This window comes from Piliocolobus tephrosceles, chromosome 2, assembly GCF_002776525.5.
Source record: "Piliocolobus tephrosceles isolate RC106 chromosome 2, ASM277652v3, whole genome shotgun sequence".
NCBI lineage: Eukaryota > Metazoa > Chordata > Mammalia > Primates > Cercopithecidae > Piliocolobus > Piliocolobus tephrosceles.
The window spans coordinates 94,564,908-94,587,611 of record NC_045435.1 but is presented as its reverse complement, the minus strand read 5'-3'; the positions used below and the strand labels follow the sequence as shown (position 1 = coordinate 94,587,611).

Genomic DNA, 22,704 nt, shown 5'->3' with positions numbered 1-22,704 from the left:
CCGTGTTTTTCTTGCTTAGACTCATGTAAGGAGATTCTGATGGGGGTGTAATTTCAGTCCCATGTGGTGAACTTTATTCGAGCTGTCAGTGATTGTACTTTATAAGACTTTATTTATTTATTTTGAGACAGAATTTTGTTGTTCTTGCCCAGGCTGGAGTGCAATGGCACAGTCTTGGCTCACTGCAACCTCTGTATACTGGGTTCAAGTGATTCTCCTGCCTCAGCCTTCCAAGTAGCTGGGACTACAGGCATGTGCCACCATACCCGGCTAATTTTTTTGTATTTTTAGTAGAGACGGGGTTTCACCTTATTGGCCAGGCTGGTCTTGAACTCCTGACTTCAGGTGATCCACCCCCACCCCCCCCTTAGCCTCCTAAAGTGCAGGGATTACAGGTGAGAGCCACCGCGCCTGGCCAACTTCACAGGACTTTAAATTAGCTGTGCATTAGTCAATTGTTGCTGTAGGAGTGCTAACAGCCTCCAAATCCTAGTGGTTCCTACAACATTTATTTCTTGCTCACAGACATGGGTCACCTGAGGATTGGCTTTATTTGTCTCTTGTTTGGAGATTTGGGCCACAAAGTTGGGACCTACCTAGGGACTTGTTCTCCTCTGGGCAGAAGCCAAGAGCTCAGGAGGACAGACCCAACCACGCCACACAGGCCTGCTTAGAGCCTCCCACTGGACATGGAGTTATGTCGGCCACAACGAGTCCCGGCATGTGGCCCAGCCCGAAGTCACAGAGTTGTGAAATATTTTGCCCATATTGGGCAAATAGTGAACCATAGCAAGGGTGATTCAGGAAGGATGCAGGAAGAATTGTGGACAAAGTGAACAGCTTAGACTTTAGAATATTCTTAGGTGACAGGAGTGGCACTGAATGGCCGAGGTACACTGGTGGCCTTCATGAAAGCCTTGTAGTGGCAGTCCCCTCTGAATTATTGGCTTCTTCTGTTAGTCTGCTTGAGGAGGGGGAAGGACATGACTCTTATGGCCTGGAGCAGAAGTTGGCAAACTCCTGTAAAGGACCATGGAATAAATCTTACAGGTTTTCAGGTCAGAAGGTCTCTGTCTTAATGCTTGTCTCTGCAGCACATAAAGCAGCCATAGACACTCCCAGGAGGAACGGGTGTGGCTGTGTTTCAGTAACACTTTTCTTTATAAAAATAGCAGGGGGCTGGGTTTCCCCTTGAGCCATAGTTTGCACACTCCTGGCCTAGATCTTCAAGGAATGACCTCTATCATGACACCAACTTAATGATAAGAGAGAATCACCTCTTTTTAGTTGGGAAGCCAAATAGCATTCAAAGAGCTGTTGGTGAGTCCAGCAATCCTCCACCTATTTACTCAGCATTGTTAAGCTGTAAACAGTCGTTTCATGTCATTGAAAATCTAGGTAACCAAAGCTTATTGTTCTTAAGTGTGAAATGTCATGTATTTATTTATCTTTTTTTTGAGATGGAGTCTCTCTGTCACCTAGGCTACAGTGTAGTGGCACAATCTCGGCTCACTGCAACTTCCACCTCCCAGGTTCAAGCGATTCTCCTGCCTCAACCTCCCAAGTAGCTGGGATTACAGGCACACGCCACCATACCCGGCTAATTTTTGTATTTTTAGTAGAGACAGGGTTTCGTCATGTTGGCCAGGCTGGTCTCGATCTCCTGACCTCCAGTGATCCGCCTGCCTTGGCCTCCCAAGGTGCCGGGATTACAAGTGTGAACCACCGCGCCCAGCCAAAATCTCATTTTACCTGTCTTACCCTATCTTCAGAAGAAATGTCTGTTAAAGGTATTAGAAGCTCCTTTTACCTTGGGCTTTCCAGACAGTTGATGTGGAAGGCAATTCAATCTTTCTCATGGATTCAGAGTTATCTTTTGTGGTATCTTCTGTTTTCCAGAAATTTGCTGATGTGTTAGGGTACTGATGCAGGATATTTCGCTCATTAGCCCAGCAAGGTCCAGGTTCTTGTCTCATGACCAGGGAGAAGTAGGCACACGGACACTCAAAGAGAAGGGTCCTGAAAGCAGGTTGCTGCTTCTCCCTTCACAGTTGAATACAAGGGCTTCTCTATCTGCTGATGGGGCTGTGTTCCCTATTTGTGTAAGGTATGAGTTTCTGGCGACTCTACCCTGACCTTCCAGTGTGCATGCGGGCTGCTTGTCTGAGCCATTCCACCTTGATTTATTTCCCCTACTACGCATGTGTTAAGAGACTGAATTTTTCACTGCTGGCATGTTTAGGCAAGCCCCCTGTGCACAGTGACCCTGGCAGGTGCGAAGTTCTCCAGGGACCCTCCCGTATCTGCCTCGGAGAGTTTTCTGCTTCCTGCCTCTGTCAGTGTGTGTGCTCAGTAGCCCTCCTTTCATATTCCTTGTGGTTATATTTTTCTCCTGTAACAGCTTCATTGAGATAGAATTCATGCTTCATACAGTTCATCCATCTAAAGTGTATAATTCAGTGGTTTTTAGTATGTTCATGGGGTTGTGCAATCATCACCAGTTCAGTTGGTGAATCTGTTCAATTTCAGAACATTTTCATCCACTCCCAAAAATCTCCTTTCCCTTTAACTGTCATCCCTCATCCCTCAGTCTCCTCGCATCTCCCACAGTGTGATTGCATTCTTTTTTTCTTTTTTTTTTTTTGAGATGAAGTCTGCTCCTGTCCCCCAGGCTGAAGTGCAGTGGCGTGATCTTGGCTCACTGCAATGTCTGCCTCCCAGGTTCAAGAGATTCTCCTGCCTCAGCCTCCTGAGTAGTTGGGATTACAGGCATGCGCCACCATGCTCAGCTAATTTTTATATTTTTTTTTCTTAGTAGAGATGGGGTTTTGCTGGGTTGGCCAGGCTGGTCTCAAACTCCTGACCTCAAGTGATCTGCCTGCCTCAGCCTCCCAAAGTGCTGGAATTACAAGTGTGAGCCACTGTGCCTGGCCATGCATTCTTAATAAGCTTTCAAAACTCTCTTGGTTTCTACTGTCATTGTTCCTGATTCTGACAGGCTTGCCCCTAACCTTGGAGAGCAGTAGTGGGGGATCCTTCTTGAGTGGTCGTCAATGCTATTCGAGTGTACACTTAACAGACATTTTATGGCTGAGCTCGCGTCTGTGATCCCAGCGCTTTGGGAGGCTGAGGTGGGAGGATCACTTGAGCTCAAGAGTTTGAGACCAGCCTGGGCAACATAGTGAGACCTCTTCTTTATTTAAAAATAAAAAATAAAAATATAATAATAACAAAATAGACACTTTATGTGCACTGGAGTCTTGTGTATAGTGACTCTATCACCTGAATAATTACTGTTTAAAGTTATAATGTTGCATTTATTTATTTGTATTCTGCTTTGTAGGTTGCCCTTTGGAATTTTCCACATTTTGAATTTATGTTTGTGTTCATTGGAAAATTGGTTCAAGTAAATGTGGAATCATTTTACTGTCAGGGTTTATTTGTTTTCCTTAACTGCATATTGTCAGACTAATATTTTTTGGATGAGTTTGAAATCTTTTAATATCCAGATGATCTCATTTAATGTTTTGAAAACGTAACCATTGTTCATTTTTAAGCAGAATTTCCTGTTCAGGAAATAATTTAGATTAACAATAATACAGATGAATGCATTGAATGGTAGAAGCACAGTTGGCATTGTGATTTCATAAGATTTTGTACTATTAATAAAATAAGTTTTCCTAATGTGGCACTTAACTTTTCCAGAATTTACCCCTTGATTGCTAACTGACTTCGCTTGTCCCCTAGTTAGAGCTACCTTTGAAGGGGAACACAGGACAGGCAGGACAAGGGAAGGGATGTGGGCCTTGAACTCTGGAAGCTGCTCAGGCTACCTTGAAAGCCTTAGAGAGTCTAATCATAAATATTGGGTAAAAATGTTTTTGGACAACAGAAAGCAAGTCTAAGAAATTAATTATTTGGGCCTGGCTCAGTGTCTCACGCCTATAATCCCAGCACTTTGGGAGGCCGAGGTGGGCAGATCATGAGGTTCAGGAGATTGCGATAATCCTGGCCAACACGATGAAACCCCGTCTCTACTAAAATACAAAAATTAGCCTGGTGTGGTGGTGCGCGCCTGTAGTCCCAGCTACTTGGGAGGCTGAGGCAGGGGAATCTCTGGAACCTGGGAGGCGGAGGTTGCAGTGAGCCGAGATCACGTCACTGCACTCCAGCCTGGCGACAGACAAAGCAAGACTCCGTTTCAAAGAAAAAAAAAAAGAAATTAATTATTTAAAAACAGGAAATTTCATCTGAACTCCCAGATTGGAACAGTAAAACCCGAGGTTGGAGGGAGATGGGTGAGATTAAGTGCAAATAGATTATTCTGTTTTTGCTGTGGATAATTAGGAAAATATAGGTTAACCTCTTAGCCTGTAACCTTTTGGCCTGTTAACCTCTTAGCCTGTACAGATAGTACCTTTAAAGGTAACTATATCAGTAAGGATTAAGTTTGGCTATATAGAACAGTGGCTTCACATTATGGGATTTATTTTTCTCTGAAATATAAGAAGTTCAGAGGGAGACTGCGCAGGACTGGTGCAGCCCTGCTGTCCCCAGGGTCCCATGCTCTTCCTGTCCTTCAGTTCTACCATACTAGATGTGGTTTCCACCCTTAAGGTCACCTCACATCTAAGAAGGCTGCTGAAGCATCAGCCATCATGTCCGAATTCCAGGATGTAGGGAAGGCAGCCTTTGAGAAAGGCTTACATACCACTGCTTTTATCTCATTGGCCAACACTTAGCCTTGTAGTCTCATTTTGCTGCAGGGGAGGCTAAGAAATGTGGTTTTTCCTTAGGGCCCAGAGCTTTGATACTAAGAAGAGTATGGATAGCAGATGGCCACTAGTAGTATCTACCATGCCTCCTTGACCATAATTTAAAATATGATGCGTGCCGGGGGCAGTGGCTCAAGCCTGTAATCCCAGCACTTTGGGAGGCCAAGCGAAGTGGATCCTTTGAGCTAGGAGTTCAAGATCAGCCTGGGCAAGATGGGGAAACCCCATGTTTACTACAAATACAAAAAATTAGCCAAGTGTGGTGCTGCCTGCCTGTAGTCCTAGCTACTTGGGAAGCTGAGATGGGAAAATCACCTGAGCCCAGGAAGTTGAGGCTGCAGTGAACTGTGATCATACCACTGCACTCCAGCGTGGGTGACAGGAGTGAGACCCTGCCTTAAAAAAAAAAAAAAAAAAGATTCAAACGTTCAACATTAGCATTCCTGAACCTTTCACATAATGACCCTGACAGGAAAACAATGGTATTTGCATAGCATGATGAGTAAATGGTGGAAGTAGTTCTTAGCTGATGGTCACCCCGGACACTGCCTGGCACCCTCCATTCCCAGCACTGCTTGTGGAAGCTCTCTTCTAAATCACTAGAAGAAAAAAGAATCTGGTAGCACATACTCTGCAATGCAAAAGACAGCAAAGTGATGAAACCTCCCGACGTTGAGCCACCAAGAGGCATGAGAGTAGTATAAGATGAGTCTTACCCAGTTTGACCATAATGCTCCTGTTTGAAGGCGAAGTTTCAGAATGGGTCAAAAAGTGAAGCTTTATCTATGTGCTTTGCTTAAGAAATTCTCAAAGTATGCAAAAGACCGGAAGTTGGGCTAGGAGAAAATTTAGAGAAAGAAGAGTTATAAGGAGAGATGATTTAATCAGTGAGGTCAGGATCTTTGGGGCCAGAGGCAGGTGTGGGTGGTGGTTAGGATTGTGACCTCTGAGTTCAGGCTCTGTTAGAAAACCAGTTCACTGTTTACAAGCTGTGTGATGTGGGTCTAGGTATTCAACTTCTCAGTGCTTTAGTGTATTCATTCTTCTGTCAAATGGGAATAAATGTTAGGACTGTTAGGAGGATTAAATGAGTTAATGGCTGTAAATGCTTGTAAGTGTTTATGGTAGCACTCCATAAATGTTTACTATTATTACTAATGTGTTTGTTATCATTATAAGAAAGTGCAGCTGGATCCCTACATAACTCCATCAAACCCAGTAAAATCCAGATGGTTCAAAAGGTGATTGAAAGATGTAATGTTGGCTGCTACCCTGCGCACACAGCCTGTGAATTAGCCCTGCTCAGCAAACAGCAGTTAAAAAAAAATAGTAAGAAAGAAAAGATATAATGTTAAAAATTCAACTGTAAAAGTGCTAGAGGGAAATATTACTGGATATTTTGCTAATCTTGAGATGATAAAGGCCATCCTAAGCATGGTGTAAAGAAAGGCTAGAACTGTAAAGACAATGACTGATTGCTTTGAGTGTGCAAAATTAAACTTTATATAGGCATTCTTACGGTAACTATATATTTGTTCCTGACAACCTTGTGTGTGTTGCAAAATTGGACACTAAAAATACCAGGAGTAATGCAACTGTGTAACCAGAACACTTATACAAACTGTCCATGTGGGGATAACTCGAATAGCCCAGACAGGCAGTTCCCAGCTGTGGCTGGAGCCACACAAACAATAGAGGGAAAGGCCATGGGGTGTGTGTGTGTTGGGGGGTGGGGGTTGGTAGATCTGGGCTTCTGGGGCTTCTGCTAAGGTGGGCACCTCTGCAAGGTGAGAGCCATGCAAGGCTGGGGTGCTCCTCTCTGGGGATGGAGTCCTACACAAGGAGCTTTTTAAGTTCCTATGAAGTAGTCCTGAAAGTGTTCCTCCTGCATTTGCAGCATAAGAGCTGAAGAGCTTTTTCCTGTTGAGAGTTGTAAACATTCTCACTATTCTGACTTCCCTTGCCCAATTCAGCTGCATGTGTTGAATTTTGTCGTCCTGGCTCAGCTCTTCGCCTTTTGTAGGTGGGGTGTGAGCTTTGCCATTTGACAACCACGCTTTTTGTGGCCCAGGAAGGAGTCGAGGAGGAGAAGACAGAAAAGCAAGTCTTGCCTTGTGCATTTTTGTGACCAGGAGAAAGGCATCATTTTGGCGAAAGCCCCAGGTCTCCCACAGGTATTCAGTGAAGGTCCTGGCCGCTCTGCTCTGTGTTTGTGAAGGTCGATTTTCCCAGTGCAGGGCACTGCAGGTGCTTGTGAAGAACCAGATTGGCTGCTCATTCCATTCTGCAGCATTTATTGAGTGTCTGCTCTGGCCCTGAGTAGACCCTGTCCTTGCCCTCTTGGAGCTGTGTATTCCGATGACAGAGACTGTTGGTAATCAATCACTTAATCAGTGACTACAAATTGTGATCAGTGGAAAATGCCAGGTGCCAAGGGGGTAACTTAGCCCACCTGTCTAGCGAGGTGGCCCTGAAGAAGTCACTCCATCTGAGATCAGAGGGCAAAGGGGGTGGTTGGCAGGGAAGGGAAAGGTGTTCCAGACAGAAGGCCCAGAAGCAGCTGTGAACTCAGAAAATCTGAGACAGTGAAAAAAAGATTTGACCTAACTGACTCCATCTTGCTCTCATCCTCCAAGCTCTCCTTATTCATTCCTGGACACAGGTCAAACTAACTTTAGGAGGAACTTATAGTTTAGCTTTGAAACAAAGAGGATACCAGTCCTTTCCCAAAACAAACCTCCTTATTGTCCGTGGGCTAGACTACCTAAAGCCACAGGATTAGAAGTTATGATAATCTTTTTTTTTGAGATGGAATCTTGCTCTGTCGCCCAGACTGGAATGCAGTGGTGCGATCTCGGCTCACTGCAAGCTCCGCCTCCTGGGTTCACGCCATTCTCCTGTCTCAGCCTCCTGAGTAGCTGGAACTACAGGCGCCCACTACCACACCAGGCTAATTTTTTGTATGTTTAGTGGAGATGGGGTTTCACCATGTTAGCCAGGATGGTCTTGATCTCCTGAGCTTGTGATCCACCTGCCTCCGCCTCCCAAAGTGCTGGGATTACAGGGGTGAGCCACCGTGCCCAACCCTAGTTATGGTAATCTCACTTAATTCAAATCCATTTTGATTAAACCCATATGAATGTCTTATTTATTAAAAACTACACGAAGATCATTCTGTTTTGGACTGGGTTTATGCCAGATTTTGACATCTTATATTGTGTTTGACAAGGATAAGTATGAAATTTGCCAACATTTTTGTTTTGAAAGATGCTGTGGGCCGGCATCTTCTTTTTTTTTTTTCAAGCCTAGAAAAGAGTTTTCACACTTCCCGAGCCTCTCCTCTTTTCAGGAGACTGGTTTTCAAAGCACTTTTCTATACCAGGTGTGTGTCTTCTGTGGTCAAAAACTAGCCCCTACTCCAGAGTGTACTAAGACTCCAAGGAAAGCTTGGGATGAGGAATTCCATGAACCTAATGGTTATCTAATCCTTCTCCTCAGTTCTTGCTTTGTTTTTTTTTTCTTTTGAGACAGAGTCTTACTCCGTTGCCCAGGCTGGAGTGTAATGGTGAGATCTCAGCTCACTGCAACCTCCATCTCCTAGGTTCAAGAGTTCAGGACCAGCCTGGCCAACATGGCAAAACCCCGTCTCTACTATAAATACAAAAATTAGCTAGGTCAACTTGGAAGGCTAAGGCCCAAGAATCACTTGAACCTGGGAGGTAGAGGTTGCAGTGAGCCGAGATTGCACCACTGCACTCCAGCCTGGGTGACAGAGCGAGACTCCATCTCAAAAAAAAAAAAAAGAAAAAGAAAAGAAAAAGAAAATTAAAAAGGTCAGATGCAGTGTCTCACACCTGTAATCCCATCACTTTGGGAGGCAAAGGCGAGTAGATCACTTGAGCTCAGGAGTTCAAGACCAGCCTGGACAACATGGCAAAACTGTGTCTCTACTAAAAATACAAAAATTTGCTGGGCATGTTCACATATGCCTGTAATCCCAGCTACTTGGGAGGCTGAGGCACGAGAACCTCTTGAGCCTAGGAGATGGAGGTTGCAGTTAGCCAAGATCGTGCCACTGTACTCTAGCCTGGGTGACAGAGTGAGAGATGGGGTCTTGCTGTCTCCTAGGCTGGAGGGTAGTGGTATGGTCACAGCTCACTACATGCTCTAACTGCTGTGCTCAAGGGATCCTTTTGTCTCAGCCTCCCCAGTAGCTGAGGCTATAGGTGTATGCCACCACACCTGGATTTGTAATTTTTTCTTTGTAGAGATGAGGTCTTGCCATCTTTCCCAGGCTGGTCTTGAACTCCTAGACTCAAGGGATCCTCCTGCCTTGGCCTCCCAAAGCGCTGGGATTACAAGCATGGACCAGCTCACTCAGCCTAACAATGTCATTTTAAAAAGTATTATAGGCCAGGCGCTGTGGCTCATGCCTGTGTTCCCAGCGCTTTGGGAGGCTGAGGTGGGCGGATCAGTTGAGTCCAGTTCAAGGATGTAGTGAGCCATAATTGCACCACTGCACTCCAGCCTGGGTGACAGAATGAGACCCTATTTCTTCAAAACAAAACAAACATGATATTTACCGTTTAACCATTTAAAAAAATTACTTTTCTTTTTTTTAAAATTATACTTTAAGTTCTAGGGTACGTGTGCGCAACGTGCAGGTTTGTTACATATGTATACATGTGCCGTGTTGGGGTGCTGCACCCGTTAACTTTTCATTTACATTAGGCATATCTTCTAATGCTATCCCTTCTCGCTCCGCCCACCCCATGACAGGCCCTGGTGTGTGATGTTGCCCACCCTGTGTCCAGGTGTTCTCATTGTTCAGTTCCCACCTGTGAGTGAGAACATGCGATGTTTGGTTTTCTGTCCTTGCGCTAGTTTGCTGAGAATGGTGGTTTCTAGCTGCGTCCATGTCCCTACAAAGAACATGAACCCATCCTTTTTTATGACTGCATAGTATTCGATGGTGTATATGTGCCACATTTTCTTAATGCAATCTATCATTGATGGACATTTGGGTTGGTTCCAAGTCTTTGCTATTGTGAATAGTGCTGCAATAAACGTATGTGTGCATATGTCTTTACAGCAGCATGATTTATAATCCTTTGGGTATATGCCCAGTGATGGGATGGCTGGGTCAAATGGTATTTCTAGTTCTAGATCCTTGAGGAATCTCCACACTGTCTTCCACAATGGCGTTCCTATTTCTCCACATCCTCTCTGGCACCTGTTGTTTCCTGACTTTTTAATGATCACCATTCTAACTGGTGTGAGATGGTATCTCATTGTGGTTTTGATTTGCATTTCTCTGATGGCCAGTGATGATGAGCAAAAAAAATTAATTTTCTTAAAAGCATTGTTTTTCTTTTCTTTTCTTTTCTTTTCTTTTTTTTTTTGAGGCGGAGTTTCACTCTTGTTGCCAAGGCTAGAGTGCAATGGCATGATCTTGGCTCACTGCAACCTCTGCTTCTTGGGTTCAAGCGATTCTCCTGCCTCAGCCTCCCAAGTAGCTGGAACTACAGGTGTGTGCCACCACACCTGGCTAATTTTTGTATTTTTTAGTAGAGACGGGGTTTCACTATTTTGGCTAGGTTGGTCTTGAACTCCTGACCTTAGGTGATCCGCCCACCTCAGCCTCCCAAAGTACTGTGATTACAGGCATGAGCCACTGCACCCAGCCAAAAACACTGTTTTTCTTTTATAGAGACGGGATCTCACTGTGTTGCCCACGCTGGTCTCAAACTGCAGGCACATTTTTGGTTCTCTGAACATAATGTCAAACTGTTTACTGCAAGTTTTGTTCCCATTTACACCAGCTCCATCTGTCTAAACACTAGATCAGTTGTGAGCACTTTAATTACATTCGTACGGCACTGATATTTTCATGTAAAATAATCTTCCCTTGGTTATTTAATAATTGTATCATGTAACATACTTAAATTTTTTTTTTTTTTTTTTTTTGGAGACAGTCTCCCTCTGTTGCCCAGGCTGGAGTGCAATTGTGCGATCTCAGCTCACTGCAACTTCTGTCTCCTGGGTTCAAGCAATTTTCATACCTCAGCCTCCCAATAGCTAGGATTACTGGTGTGCACCGCCACGCCTAGCTAATTTTTGTATTTTTTGTAAAGACGGGGTTTTGCCATGTTGGCCAGGTTGATCTCGAACTCTTAAGTGATCTGCTGGCCTCCGCTTACCAAAGTGCTTGGAGTACAGGCATGAGCCACTGTGCCCGGCCAACATACGCTTTTAAGAGAAGTTATCAATACTATTGGAGATCAAAAGTATTTTGTCTTTTTATTTCCTATTAAAACATTCAAATCGACAGTAACAGTCCATTTATTGAATATTTTCCTGCAGATTTAACTCTGGGCTGAACTTACACATGTTAACTTTTACGTTTAAAATAAATTTCTGTACAATTTTTGCTTTGTGTTTTACTATTAGAATCAATCTAACACTAATAACCTGTAATGTAATTATCGCCTGTTTTTTTTTAGTTGTGGCATTTTGGGGCCTCCATAACAGGATTCTTCCTCCCTTTCCTTTGCCCTGCCCTTCTTGTCCTTTCTTGTTGCGCAATAAACTGGCATGCCCGAGTGGAATGTGCCACATTCAGTTGCCCCTTAGCTTCACGTCGGACACCCTGTTTCCAAACATGGCTGAGTTGGCTGGATTGGCCGTCTCTGCGCTACTGCTTCTTTGGGGGTATGTGTCACCAGGGCTGGTGCGTGTATGTGTGAGTAGATGGTAGCTCAGTACTTGACACCAGGCTATGGGGAATTCAACTGTGTAATTTTTTTGTCCGTTTTCTTAGAAAGTGTTTCTTCTGTTGGTAATTAAGGCCACGGCATTCTAGAGAACTCCCCAGTGTTGGTTTTTGTTCCTGTCTCTGAAACATACGAGGGTTTTTTGATTCTACGAGGGTTTCTCTGCTTGTCCTTCTCTCTTCTGGAGATCCCCTTTGCTCTTCACAGCAAGTGGGCTGTTCCTCAATGGAGAGAGAGGCAGAAAAGGAAGACTTGGACCTGTCCCTTGTCTCTTTGTGGCTAGGGTGTGAGCCAGGGTGGAGTCGGAGGCCCTGCTTCCATTTCTGCCACTGCTTAGCCTTGAGACTTCCCTCATGTCTCTGAACCTTGCAGGGCCTCAGTTTCCCCTTCTCTCTTTTAGATCTGGGTCTCCTCCTTTATGAAATGTGTTCCCAATCCTTATCCTGCACAGCCTGCTGGTTTGTGAGAGTAAATGAAAGGCAGTCATAGATACACGTGCTTTGCGTTGTTCAGCAAACATTTATTGAACACTTACTGGTTACTGGGCAGGGTTCCGGGTGCTGGGCAAACAGTGGAAAACGAATCAGCATCTGGAGGTGCTCTTGCTACATCCCGAGGCCCCTTGCATGGTGTGGGACCTGCAGCAGGCAAAGCACCACCCATCTCTAGTCTGGTACTGGTTTGCTCTGTGACATTTGGCCACTTCCTCAGCTTGAACACAGTGTCCTTTTCCATTCAATGAGGAGTAAATGAGTAGTTTTTAGCCCTAGTGGCCTCCTTGTAATTTGTAGAATCACAACTTTTGTGGTATGGAAAGTAATTACTAAGACTGAATCTCTGAAGATGTTCAGGTAAAGCTCTAAACTGCATGGTCCCTTAATAGAGAGGAATTTTCTAGAAGGTTGTCTGTCAGATACCACTTACAAAGTATCACATACATCTCCAGCACCAGTGTGGCCTGAGTATAAGTCTTTATTCCTGCCCTTTAATCCTTATAATTTTAAGAAAATGGAATTGTTTCCAAGTCTGTACAGAATGGTTTCCAAGTGGCTGAGTAGGTGAGGAGTGTTGTCTTGTGAAGTCATTAAAACATTGCTGTGGGTTTGCAGTCACTGCCATGGGTAATGTGTTATGAGAGAGGGTTATTGCCTGTAGCCAGAACACCTTCCCGAGCATAGCCAGGGGTCATGCTCTGCGCCCAGCTCTCTGATGGCCAAATGGAAAGTGGGTGGGTAAAGAAATGGAGTGGGAGAGGGACAGGGAGGAAAAAAATAAAAAAGATGGACCTCTGTAAGGTGGTCATTATTTGATGAGTGAAGGTCCCTTTTCTTGTTCTTTGTCACCTTTAATGTGGTCTGCAGCACTCTCTGAAGTCCCAGAGTGCGGCACCAAGATAGAAGTCCCAGTGTGCAGACCGGAGGCATGCATGTTTAATCTGGCCCTCAGTATTCAACATTTAGAAATCAGGGACTCTCATAAAAATACAGATCCCTGGTCTCTAGGATGAAGTCAGCATGTCGAGGTCCAGGGGGCGTCACCGGGAAGTGCTGTGAGTGGTGGCTGCCCCCAGACACAGCCCTCAGAATGTGCAACTCTTGCTCGCACCACTTGGAGAAATTTAGGGTATGAAGAAAGCTTTTCTGCAGCCACGCACCTTTGTTCTACAGAGGAAGAAACTGAGTCCCAGGCATGTGAAGATGTGATTTGCCAGAGTGACAGGACGAAGCTGTGAGGGCAGAACCAAGGCTGGGCGTCCTTTCTCCAAACTCTTGAAACCGTGCTCCTGGCCGGCACCCAGGCCTCTCGGCTTCTTCCAGCAGGTGGCAGTTGTGGTGCTGGTTTCCTGCCATTTTCTCTTTCTGGTATTCCTTTCCCCCTTCTCCTGTTCCTCTCTCTTCCTTTGCTTTTGCTTGAGCTTTCTCTCACTAGGTTTTCCCTCTTTCTCTCTCCTGTCTTTTATTCTTTCCCCTTGCTGTTTTCTCAGATCTCCTGCCAACCGGGCGAGTGTCTGGGTCTACTTTCCTTCTAGACAGCTCTTCTGCACACTCTGCTCACCTTGCAGCTACTCAGGTCTCTGTTCTCCTGGGCTTAGAGGCCTCAAGCTTCAGCGTGCAGGCACGAGGCCCAGAAACCCTGTTGGAATGATCACACTCCCTCTCTGGGGGTGGCCACCACTCAGAGCATTTAACGCCTCTGTGGAGGAGGAGGTCCCTTGATCCTAGATAAGCTGACTTCTTCTGAGAGGCCAGAGATCTGTATTTCTTCTTTTCTTTTCTTTTTTTTTTTTTTGAAACTGAGTCTAGCTCTGTCATCAGGCTGGAGTGCAGTGGCCTGATCTCGGCTCACTGCCCAACCTCTGCCTCCTGGGTTCAAGCGATTCTCCTGCCTCAGCCTCCCGAGTATCTGGGATTACAGGCACGCACTGCCACGCCCAACTAATTTTTGTATTTTTAGTAGAGATGGGGTTTCACCATGTTGACCAGGATGGTCTCAATCTCCTGACCTTGTGATCCGCTCACCTCGGCCTCCCAAAGTGCTGTATTTTCATTGTTTTTAGACGGAGTTTCACTCTGTCGCCCAGGCTGGAGTGCAGTGGTGCGATCTTGGCTCACTGCAACCTCCGCCTCCCGGGTTCAAGCAGTTCTATCTGCTTCAGTCTCCCAAGTAGCTGGGATTACAGGCATCCACCATCACGCCTGGCTAATTTGTTTTTTGTTTTTTGTTTTTTTGGGGTTTTTTTTGGTATTTTTAGTAGAAATGGAGTTTCACCATGTTGGCCAGGCCGGTTTTGAACTCCTGACCTCAAAGTGATCCTCCCGCCTCGGCCTCCCAAAGTGCTGGGATTACAGGTGTGAGCCACCGCATCCCGCCGAGATCTGTATTTTTATACGAGGTTCTCTTGAGTGTTAAATGTTGGACACTAATGTAGAGCTATTGCCTTTGCTGTAAAATGTAAGCATCGTCTCAGGCACCTGGCAGGTTTTGTGAAGCTGGCATGTCACCTGAGCATCCGTGCAAATGCCTAGATGGAGGAGGCTCCTTCTAGCCGGCCTCCTCCTAGCTGCTCTCTGCAGGTGAGGCTCTAGCCCCAGTCAGGTGGAGAATGGACACAGCTGCTTCTACCGCTCCACACCTTCCAGGGGCCAAGCGGGCTTCAGCACCCTTTCCTCATTCCCAGGCGGCCCTAACTGATACCCACATCCTGGGTAGGAAGGTCCATTCCAAATCTTACGCCTTGAAAAAATCCTAGGAAGGGTTATACCTCTGAAGAGGTAAAGAGTCCTTTTAGGTTATTTTAGTTTCAAAGTGGTGCCATGAGAATGGTGGGGATGGGACTGACATCTGCTGAGCAGTTGAGGGGACATTTACTATCCCATGGGACTTTCCTGTATGCTGGATAAAGACCTAGGGGCATACTGAGGTGGGTTTGAAAAGACCTTGACACTAGATGGCTCCACCTGCCTCATGCTGCAGGCTGGGCATGTGTCTGTCCTGGGTAGGCAGGGGATTCACAGACTAGATCTGCCACTGGCTGCTGCTCTCTGCTTCCCTTGTTCCATCACTCATCTCATGCTTACTGTTGCCTGGCAAAGTAGTAAGGGCTGGGCTGAAGGTAAGGTGGATAATTCAAAGCCTTTTCTTTTGAGAGGCTCACAATTAGTAGGGAAGAGCCACAGAGAATACACTTCGAACATCGTAGTGAAGTCATTTATGTACTGAGTACTGTGGAAGCCAGAGAAGAGAGGTTAAGGGAGGCTTTGCAATACAGAGTGACATTTGAATGATATTTTAAGATCAAGTTTGCTAGGCAGTGAAGGGCATTCTAGGGAGCCAAAACAGCTGGTGTAAAAACTTAGATTTGTGAAAAAAATGTGTTTGGAAAATGGTGAGAAGTTGGTATGCCTTAAGTGAAGGGAAATTGGAGAAAATAGCAGAGGCTGGGCTTGGTAAGAAAGGCTATTCGGGTATTGAGTTAGCTGCTTTAACAGAGACCAGAGTAATTGGAATTGTGGCCTCAATAAAGTAGCCGTTTATTTCTTTTGCTTTTTTTTTTTTTTTTTTTTTTTTTTTTGAGATGGAGTCTTGCTCTGTAGCCCAGGCTGGAGTACAGTGGCCCAATCTCGGCTCACTGCAAGCTCCGCCTCCCGGGTTCACACCATTCTCCTGCCTCAGCCTCCTGAGTAGCTGGGATTACAGGTGCACGCCACCTCGCCCAGCTAATTTGTTGTATTTTTAGTAGAGACAGGGGTTCACCGTGTTAGCCAGGATAGTCTCGATCTCCTAACCTCGTGATCTGCCCACCTTGGCCTCCCAAAGTACTGGGATTACAGGCGTGAGCCACCATGCCCGGCCATTTCTTTTGCTTTTAAAAGTCCAAGTGGAAGGAGGTCCAGGACCTGTCTCTCCACCAGGGTGTTTCAGGCAGCTGAGGTAGCTGTGGTCATTTCCTGGGCATTGCCTTTACTAATTCAGCTGAGCATGGTTCCAGTACCAGCCCAACTCTGCAACTGGGGAAAGAGCATGACTTGGAAGTTCTGTTACATCCTGTTAACCAGGCATGTGGACACACCTTACTACAGGGAAAGCTGGGAAACAGTTTCTAGATGGGTGGCCCTGGGCCCAGCCACATCTTGGGGGTTGCATGACCAAAAGGAAGAAGCGGAGAGTGCATACTGGGAAACACTCAGTAGCCTCCTCCATAGAAACATAGAGGCAGAATGATGAAGCACTTTGTAGGGAGCTGGGAGGTTTTTAAGGAAGAGCAATAGCATGATTTAAAAAGCTCTTTGGGAGGCTAAGATGGGAGGGTTATTTGAGGGCAGGAGTTTGAGACTGGCCTGGTCAGCATAGTGAGATTCCATCTCTACTTAAAGAAAGAAAGAAAGAAAGAAAAAGCTATTTTCCAGAAATGACACCAGCTGCAATGTGACTGGCCACCATGGGGCTGTTACAGTAACTGGGCACGGAGGGGATGCCGAGGGGTAAATCTGCCCTGATGGTTGAGCCTGGCCTTTTGATGGTTTGTTAGGCTGGAGGTCGGTGGGATTTGGGGCTGTTGTTAGTGCATATCTACCTGAAGTCATGGACTTTTGGGCTTTGGGATTGGTCAGGAAATGGATGCCCTTCGTTTGAGACTTATTTCAGAACACATTTTTATAGCTTGTTACCAAAGTGAATTGCAACTGTGGGGAAATCATGTCCACAGAGAGCATAAAGGGTTCCTTTCCTCCAGGGTGGGCCAGCAGTGTCCATTCACAGCAGGAACTTGAATAAGCTCCTGTCCTACGCAGGCCCCTGACCCTCTGTGGTTCTGCAGACAAGTTACTAAATTCTTGCCTCTGCTTCCTGTGCTTTAAAGGAGAAAATTATTCCAACACCTCCCTAATTTGTGAGTGTGTTTCATTTTACATGCCTGCCACATGTATGAAGTCTTCACCTGTTTAGAACAAAAACTTCCTGATGATGACATCCTGGGAATTCCCCAGCATTCCAAGTGCTCCCTCCTAGGAACTGGCTAGCAGGCGTTGGAGGGAAGCGCACAACTTTCAGTGGAACAGCTGAGGCTGCTCCTGCCTGATCTGCTGCTTAGTTAGCTGGGTCAACTTGACCAACAAGATATCCCACAGCCCTTGTGCATCCCAGCTTACTGATCTGTAATAACAGGCAAATCTCTGTGTCACAGGTTGCTGGGAGGGTGAGACAATGCTCTGGAGTGATGTTTGCCATGGTGAAAGCATTCCTGGGGAATTCTTGAAGACTATTCTGTTACGTTTACCTGATGTCAGGCCTTGAATGTGTCCTCTCCTTGAGGCAAACATGGTGTCTTCTTCCACAGGGGGTCTGTGGGACTTTTGGTCTTGTGACCAAGGTCAAGGAGAGCTACACAGGCCATCTCCATAATCCTATCCCATGTCCTAATTCTTTGGGCCTTTAAGGCATCTGAAAATTTGCTGCTAATGTTTGTAAGGTTGGTCACGTCACAGAAAAATCAAATATACAGAGTTCAGTGGCGTGATCTTGGCTTACTGTAACCTCTGCCTCTCGGGTTCAAGTGATTCTGTTGCCTCAGCCTCCTGAGTAGCTGAGATTACCGGCACGCACCACTATGCCTGGCTAATTTTTTGTATTTTTAGTGGAGACAGGGTTTCACCATGTTGGCCAGGCTGGTCTCGAATTCCTGACCTCAAGTGATCTACCAGCCTCAGCCTCCCAAAGTGCTGGGATTACAGGTGTGAGCCACTGCGCCTGGGCCAGAGTTTTTTAAAAAGGCATTTTGTCATAGCCTTACCTTTTGATACTTTATCTCACTGGTCATATGCTTTAAGGAAAAAGATATCACATGGGCACAAGGACCCATGCTGTAAATAGGTTGACCTTCAGCCCTGGCAAATTTTCAGACGCTTTAAAGGCCCAAAGAATGAGGACATGGGGTAGGATTATGGAGATGGCCTGTGCAGCTCTCCTTGACCTTGGCCACAAGGGGTCAGCTTATTCTTAGATTTCTTAGAAGGGACTTTTTTTTTTTTTTTTTTTTTTCCTTTCTGGAGTCTATTGCTTTCCCCACCACCAAACAGCATTGACTCCAGATGATTCTAGCCTGTTGTGTGGGTGTGTCAGGCGGGAATGTGTTGGTTCCCTGCCTGTTCTACTAGGGATAGGCTGGCACTGCCTTTTGTGGAGCTGCTGTGGAGACAGTTTCACCAGATCCATGTTTAGCCAAGAGATGCTACCGACTAGGTGTCAACCCTGTTTGGCCCCATGTTCCATCAGTTACATTGCCAAGACCAGCTCGGTTGGGGAGACCCTAACCCAGTGGCGCTAGAGGAATTAAAGACACACACACAGAAATATAGAGGTGTGAAGTGGGAAATCAGGAGTCTCACAGCCTTCAGAGCTGAGAGCCCCGAACAGAGATTTACCCACATATTTATTAATAGCAAACCAATCATTAGCATTGTTTCTATAGATATTAAGTTAACTAAAAGTGTCCCTTATGGGAAACGAAGGGATGGGCCGAATTAAAGGATTAGGTTGGGCTAGTTAACTGCAGCGGGAACATGCCCTGAAGGCATAAATGGCTCATGCTATTGTTTGTGGCTTAAGAATGCCTTTAAGTGGTTTTCCACTCTGGGTGGGCCAGGTGTTTCTTGTCCTCCTTCCTGTAAACCCACAACCTTCAAGCTTGGGCGTTAGGGCCATTATGAGCATGTCACAGTGCTGCAGAGATTTTGTTTATGGCCAGTTTTGGAGGCAGTTTCTGGCCAGATTTTGGGGGCTTGCTCCCAACATACATGGTGGTGTTTTATGACTGTGAGGTCTTTCCCAGAGATGAACTTTGTGGGAACTCACTCTTTACTTGATAGTGAGAAGAGGAAATATTTGCCTATTACGGGCCATCTTGAGCCTTTGGATGGTGGTTTATTGCTAGTGGGAGATGGGAAGAAATATGAGAAATCTTCTGCCTTGAGGTTGGGCTATTGCTCTACCCGGGGGAGGACATAACTTCTGTTCCCAGCAGAGCTTTGCAAAGTGACGGAGCAGGTCTGGTCTTGTTTTTGGCTGGCTGAAATACCAAGTGTACTTGCTGTGACATTTCCCTCATGAGGCAGAGAAGTCCCAGCAGTGAGATGTAGTTCCCCCCTCCAGGACTGAGCTACTTTCCTAAAGCACCAAGTAAAATTCTAAATGTCCTCACGTTCTCATTTTTAGCCCTTTCCTTGGCATTTTGGAAAACCATACCAACTTCCTGAGTGGAAATGCTCTATGGCGAAGCTTTGCATATTGAATTGAGGGAGAGTGGTTAGCATGGAATGGTAGGAAGCTGCAGGAGAGGGTGGGTGCTGACAAGTGTTTTCAGTGGGCTCCTGCCCAAAGGGTCATGAGTCATTACGCTCTCTTTTCTCACAAATCCATAATTTTTTCACCTGTTGAATGGCCTTCTTATTTGACACAAAGTCTCTGGCATTGCTCTTCTTCCAGGCAGAAGTGTTCCATGTTCTACCTGAGTGTGTACAGCCCCCACAGTTACTGCCTTGCTGCCTTCCTGGCCTTGGCTCAAGCAGGGGGAACAGGGAAGAGACTGGTCCTCTCTGCTGTTCCTGCTTTGGTTCTGCAGTGAATCCCTGCCCCTGGCCCTTCCTGCTCCTTCTGACAGTAGCCTCCCGTGTGGAGCACCCCAGGATCTACTCCCACTGACTGCACCAGTCATTTCCTGTGTGTGTGTAGACGTGTACGTATGTGTGAATGAATGCTCATGTGTAAGACTGGGCCTTTCTCCTTTAATTTGATCTTACCATGTTTAGGAATACCTCATACTTTTGGTTCGTCCTCAGCATCTCCTCTTTATTTTCCCATGCTGTTGTGTGGTTTTATTTGTCACAAGTAATTTTTTTCCCCCTCTCCTCTGCCCCTTCTAACATCTTGGAGAGGGATGGAGACCAAAGAGTGAGTTTGGTCCTCCACTTGATCCAGGTTCTCATTTTTGTTTTCTACTTCAAAGCAACAACATGGTACTGTGACTTTGATAAGAATTGACCTCAGGCCCAGCAAGATTTCTCATGCCTGTAATCCCAGCACTTTGGGGGGCCAAGGCAGGAGGATTGCATGAGCCCAGGAGTTCAAGACCCACCTGGGCAACATAGGGAGACCTTGTCTCTACAAAAAATAAAATTAGCTGAGTTTGGTGGTACACATCAGTGGTCCTGGCTACTCGGGAGGCCAAGGTGGGAGGAATGCTTGAGGCTAGGAGATCAAGGCTGCAGTGAGCCAAGATTATGCCACTGCATTCCAGCCTGGACAACAGAGTGAGAGACACTGTCTTAAAAAAAAATAAGAATCAACCTCAGTAATATTCTTATCTTTTGAATAATTTTTCTTTGTTGAAGACTCATTCCTAGAACAAAATACCAAGTTAAATCTCCTGTCCTGTCTAGTTGTGTGCACCACAAGCGCTTGGTTTGTTTATGGGTTGACGGAACCACTGCTGCTCCCATGGGCCGTTTCCCATCATAGGTGTCAAATGCCTTATGGGCAATGGGCTGATACAGTGGATGACGCCAGAATTAGTTGATCGATAATGATCACTCACCCATTAGCACTTATTTAATTCAGTGTCTGTGTTCTCCTTTGATGAGTAAGCTCTGGGATAGAGAAGTAAGGTACATGTCCTGGTTATGTTTGCCATGTTGTCATGTTTGCAGTTTAAAGGCCTGCATTAATGTGCTTTGTGTGAATTGGTTCTCCGTCACAGGCATTAGTATGCACCCGCTGAGCACAGCCTGGGCCAAGAGCTATGGCGTACAGGTGGTGGATCAAGGGTAGCTGTGTATGGAAGTTTGCCCTCTCCTAACTAGATGAGTCAGATACGGAAATACCCATAAGACACTTAATAAGTCTAGTAACTGAAGTTCTGACAAAATGGCACGTCAGTATAGAAAGGGTAAGAGAGACTAATTCTGCTTGGTGTGCTCAAAACACCAGTATGTCAGGTGGTATTCAAGGTATTCCTTAAAGGATGGGCGCCTGTTGGTATAATTGTTGGATGCCCCTTAAGGATATAAGTGTTTCAAGGGCAGGACCATGATTCTTACATTCACCACTGTGTCTCCTATGCCCCTGGTACTCAGGATACAAAAGGATGCATGGATGGAAGGAAGGAAATGTGGATGAATGAACAGATGAATGAATAAATAAATGAAGGCAAAATTCTAGATGGGAGGATAGTTTGAATGGTAAAAGAGTGGCAAGAAGAAGTTAGGCATGTTGGTGAAATTAATAACGGTTTGGCTGACATGTAGAATGCTTGAAGGAGAATGGCCAGAGAAAGGGTTGGAGGAAAGACTTAACTCAGATGATAAAAGCTCAAAAAGTTTGGCTTTTCTTCCTAAATAGTGGAAGGACTTAACTCAGATGATAAAAGCTCAAAACCTTTGGCTTTTCTTCCTAAATAGTGGACACTAAACAGCAGGAAACATTTGGGTAGGTCTTGGCCGTAAGCGTGCACAATTAATTCAAAGTTTTGAGAATGTAATTTAAATTGGAAAAAGACTCCTGACATAGGCTTGTCTGGCTTCTTCGTGCTGTAGATAAATAACCAAAGATGGCTGCTGCAGGCTACAAGTTTAGTTAACTAGCAGCAAGGCCATAACCATTTCTGGGCTCTCATTTCTTGGTTGTCTTGTCTTTAGATGTGTGCAACAGCACCGATCTTCCGGAAGTCGAGATCATTAGCCTGCTGGAGGAGCAGCTGCCCCATTATAAGTTAAGAGCCGACACCATCTACGGTTATGACCACGACGACTGGCTCCATACACCTCTCATTTCTCCAGATGCCAACATTGACCTCACAACCGAGCAAATTGAAGAGACGCTAAAATACTTCCGTAAGTAGTTGTCCATGTGTGTTGTGATGGCAGTATAATGACCAGTTCTTCTTAGCCATGGCCCCAAATAAGATCTTGTACTGCCTACCCTGTGCTGTGGCTTGCCACCTTTGGAAAGGTGGTCAAAGAAATGCGACTGTAGGGGTTAACCACATGAAATGTCCCAATTTTAAATGTCCTGAATAGAAATTTTAGAGGAGTGAGGATCAAGTTAAGATTTTCATTTGAACCAACTTTTTATTTATTTATTTATTTTTTGAAATGGAGTCTGGCTCTCTTGCCCAGGCTGGAGTGCAATGGTGCTATCTCAGCTCACTGCAACCTCTGCCTCCTGGGTTCAAACGATTCTCCTGCCTCAGCCTCCCGAGTAGCTGGGGCTACAGGCACGCACCACCATGCCCGGCTAATTTTTGTATTTTTAGTAGAGATAGGGCTTTACCATGTCGTCCAGACTGACCAACCTGGCCACTCCTGACCTTAAGCCACCCACCTTGGCCTCCAAAAGCGCTGAGATTATAGGTGGGAGCCTTTTTTTTTTGACTGTACAGAAGAATTTGAAAATGTTCCTATTTCTGTTTCTTAGCAAAAGTACCCCAAGTCCTTAGAAACTCACTGGGAAGGAGTTTGTCTAAATTTAAAACCAAAGATATTGGGAACATCCAGGCTGCTCATTTATGTGACATAGCAAAACATGCATACCAAGGCTGATAACTCTCGTGTGAAAGCTCACTAAGCTGGTTATTTGGAGAGTTCAAATACTGCAGCAGCAGCAAA

The 22,704-nt window shown here is 45.5% G+C and overlaps 1 protein-coding gene across 3 annotated transcripts in view; it reads left to right on the top strand.

Moving 5' to 3' along the window:
* Nucleotides 1-22,704, top strand: part of TRAK1 (trafficking kinesin protein 1) — a 137,520-nt gene that overhangs the window by 13,000 nt on the left and 101,816 nt on the right. For all 3 annotated transcript variants that reach the window (XM_023231338.3, XM_023231337.3, XM_023231334.3), the window contains exon 2: nucleotides 21,736-21,930. The gene's annotated coding sequence lies outside the window, so the exon portion shown is untranslated. The remainder of the gene's footprint in view (nucleotides 1-21,735; nucleotides 21,931-22,704) is intronic.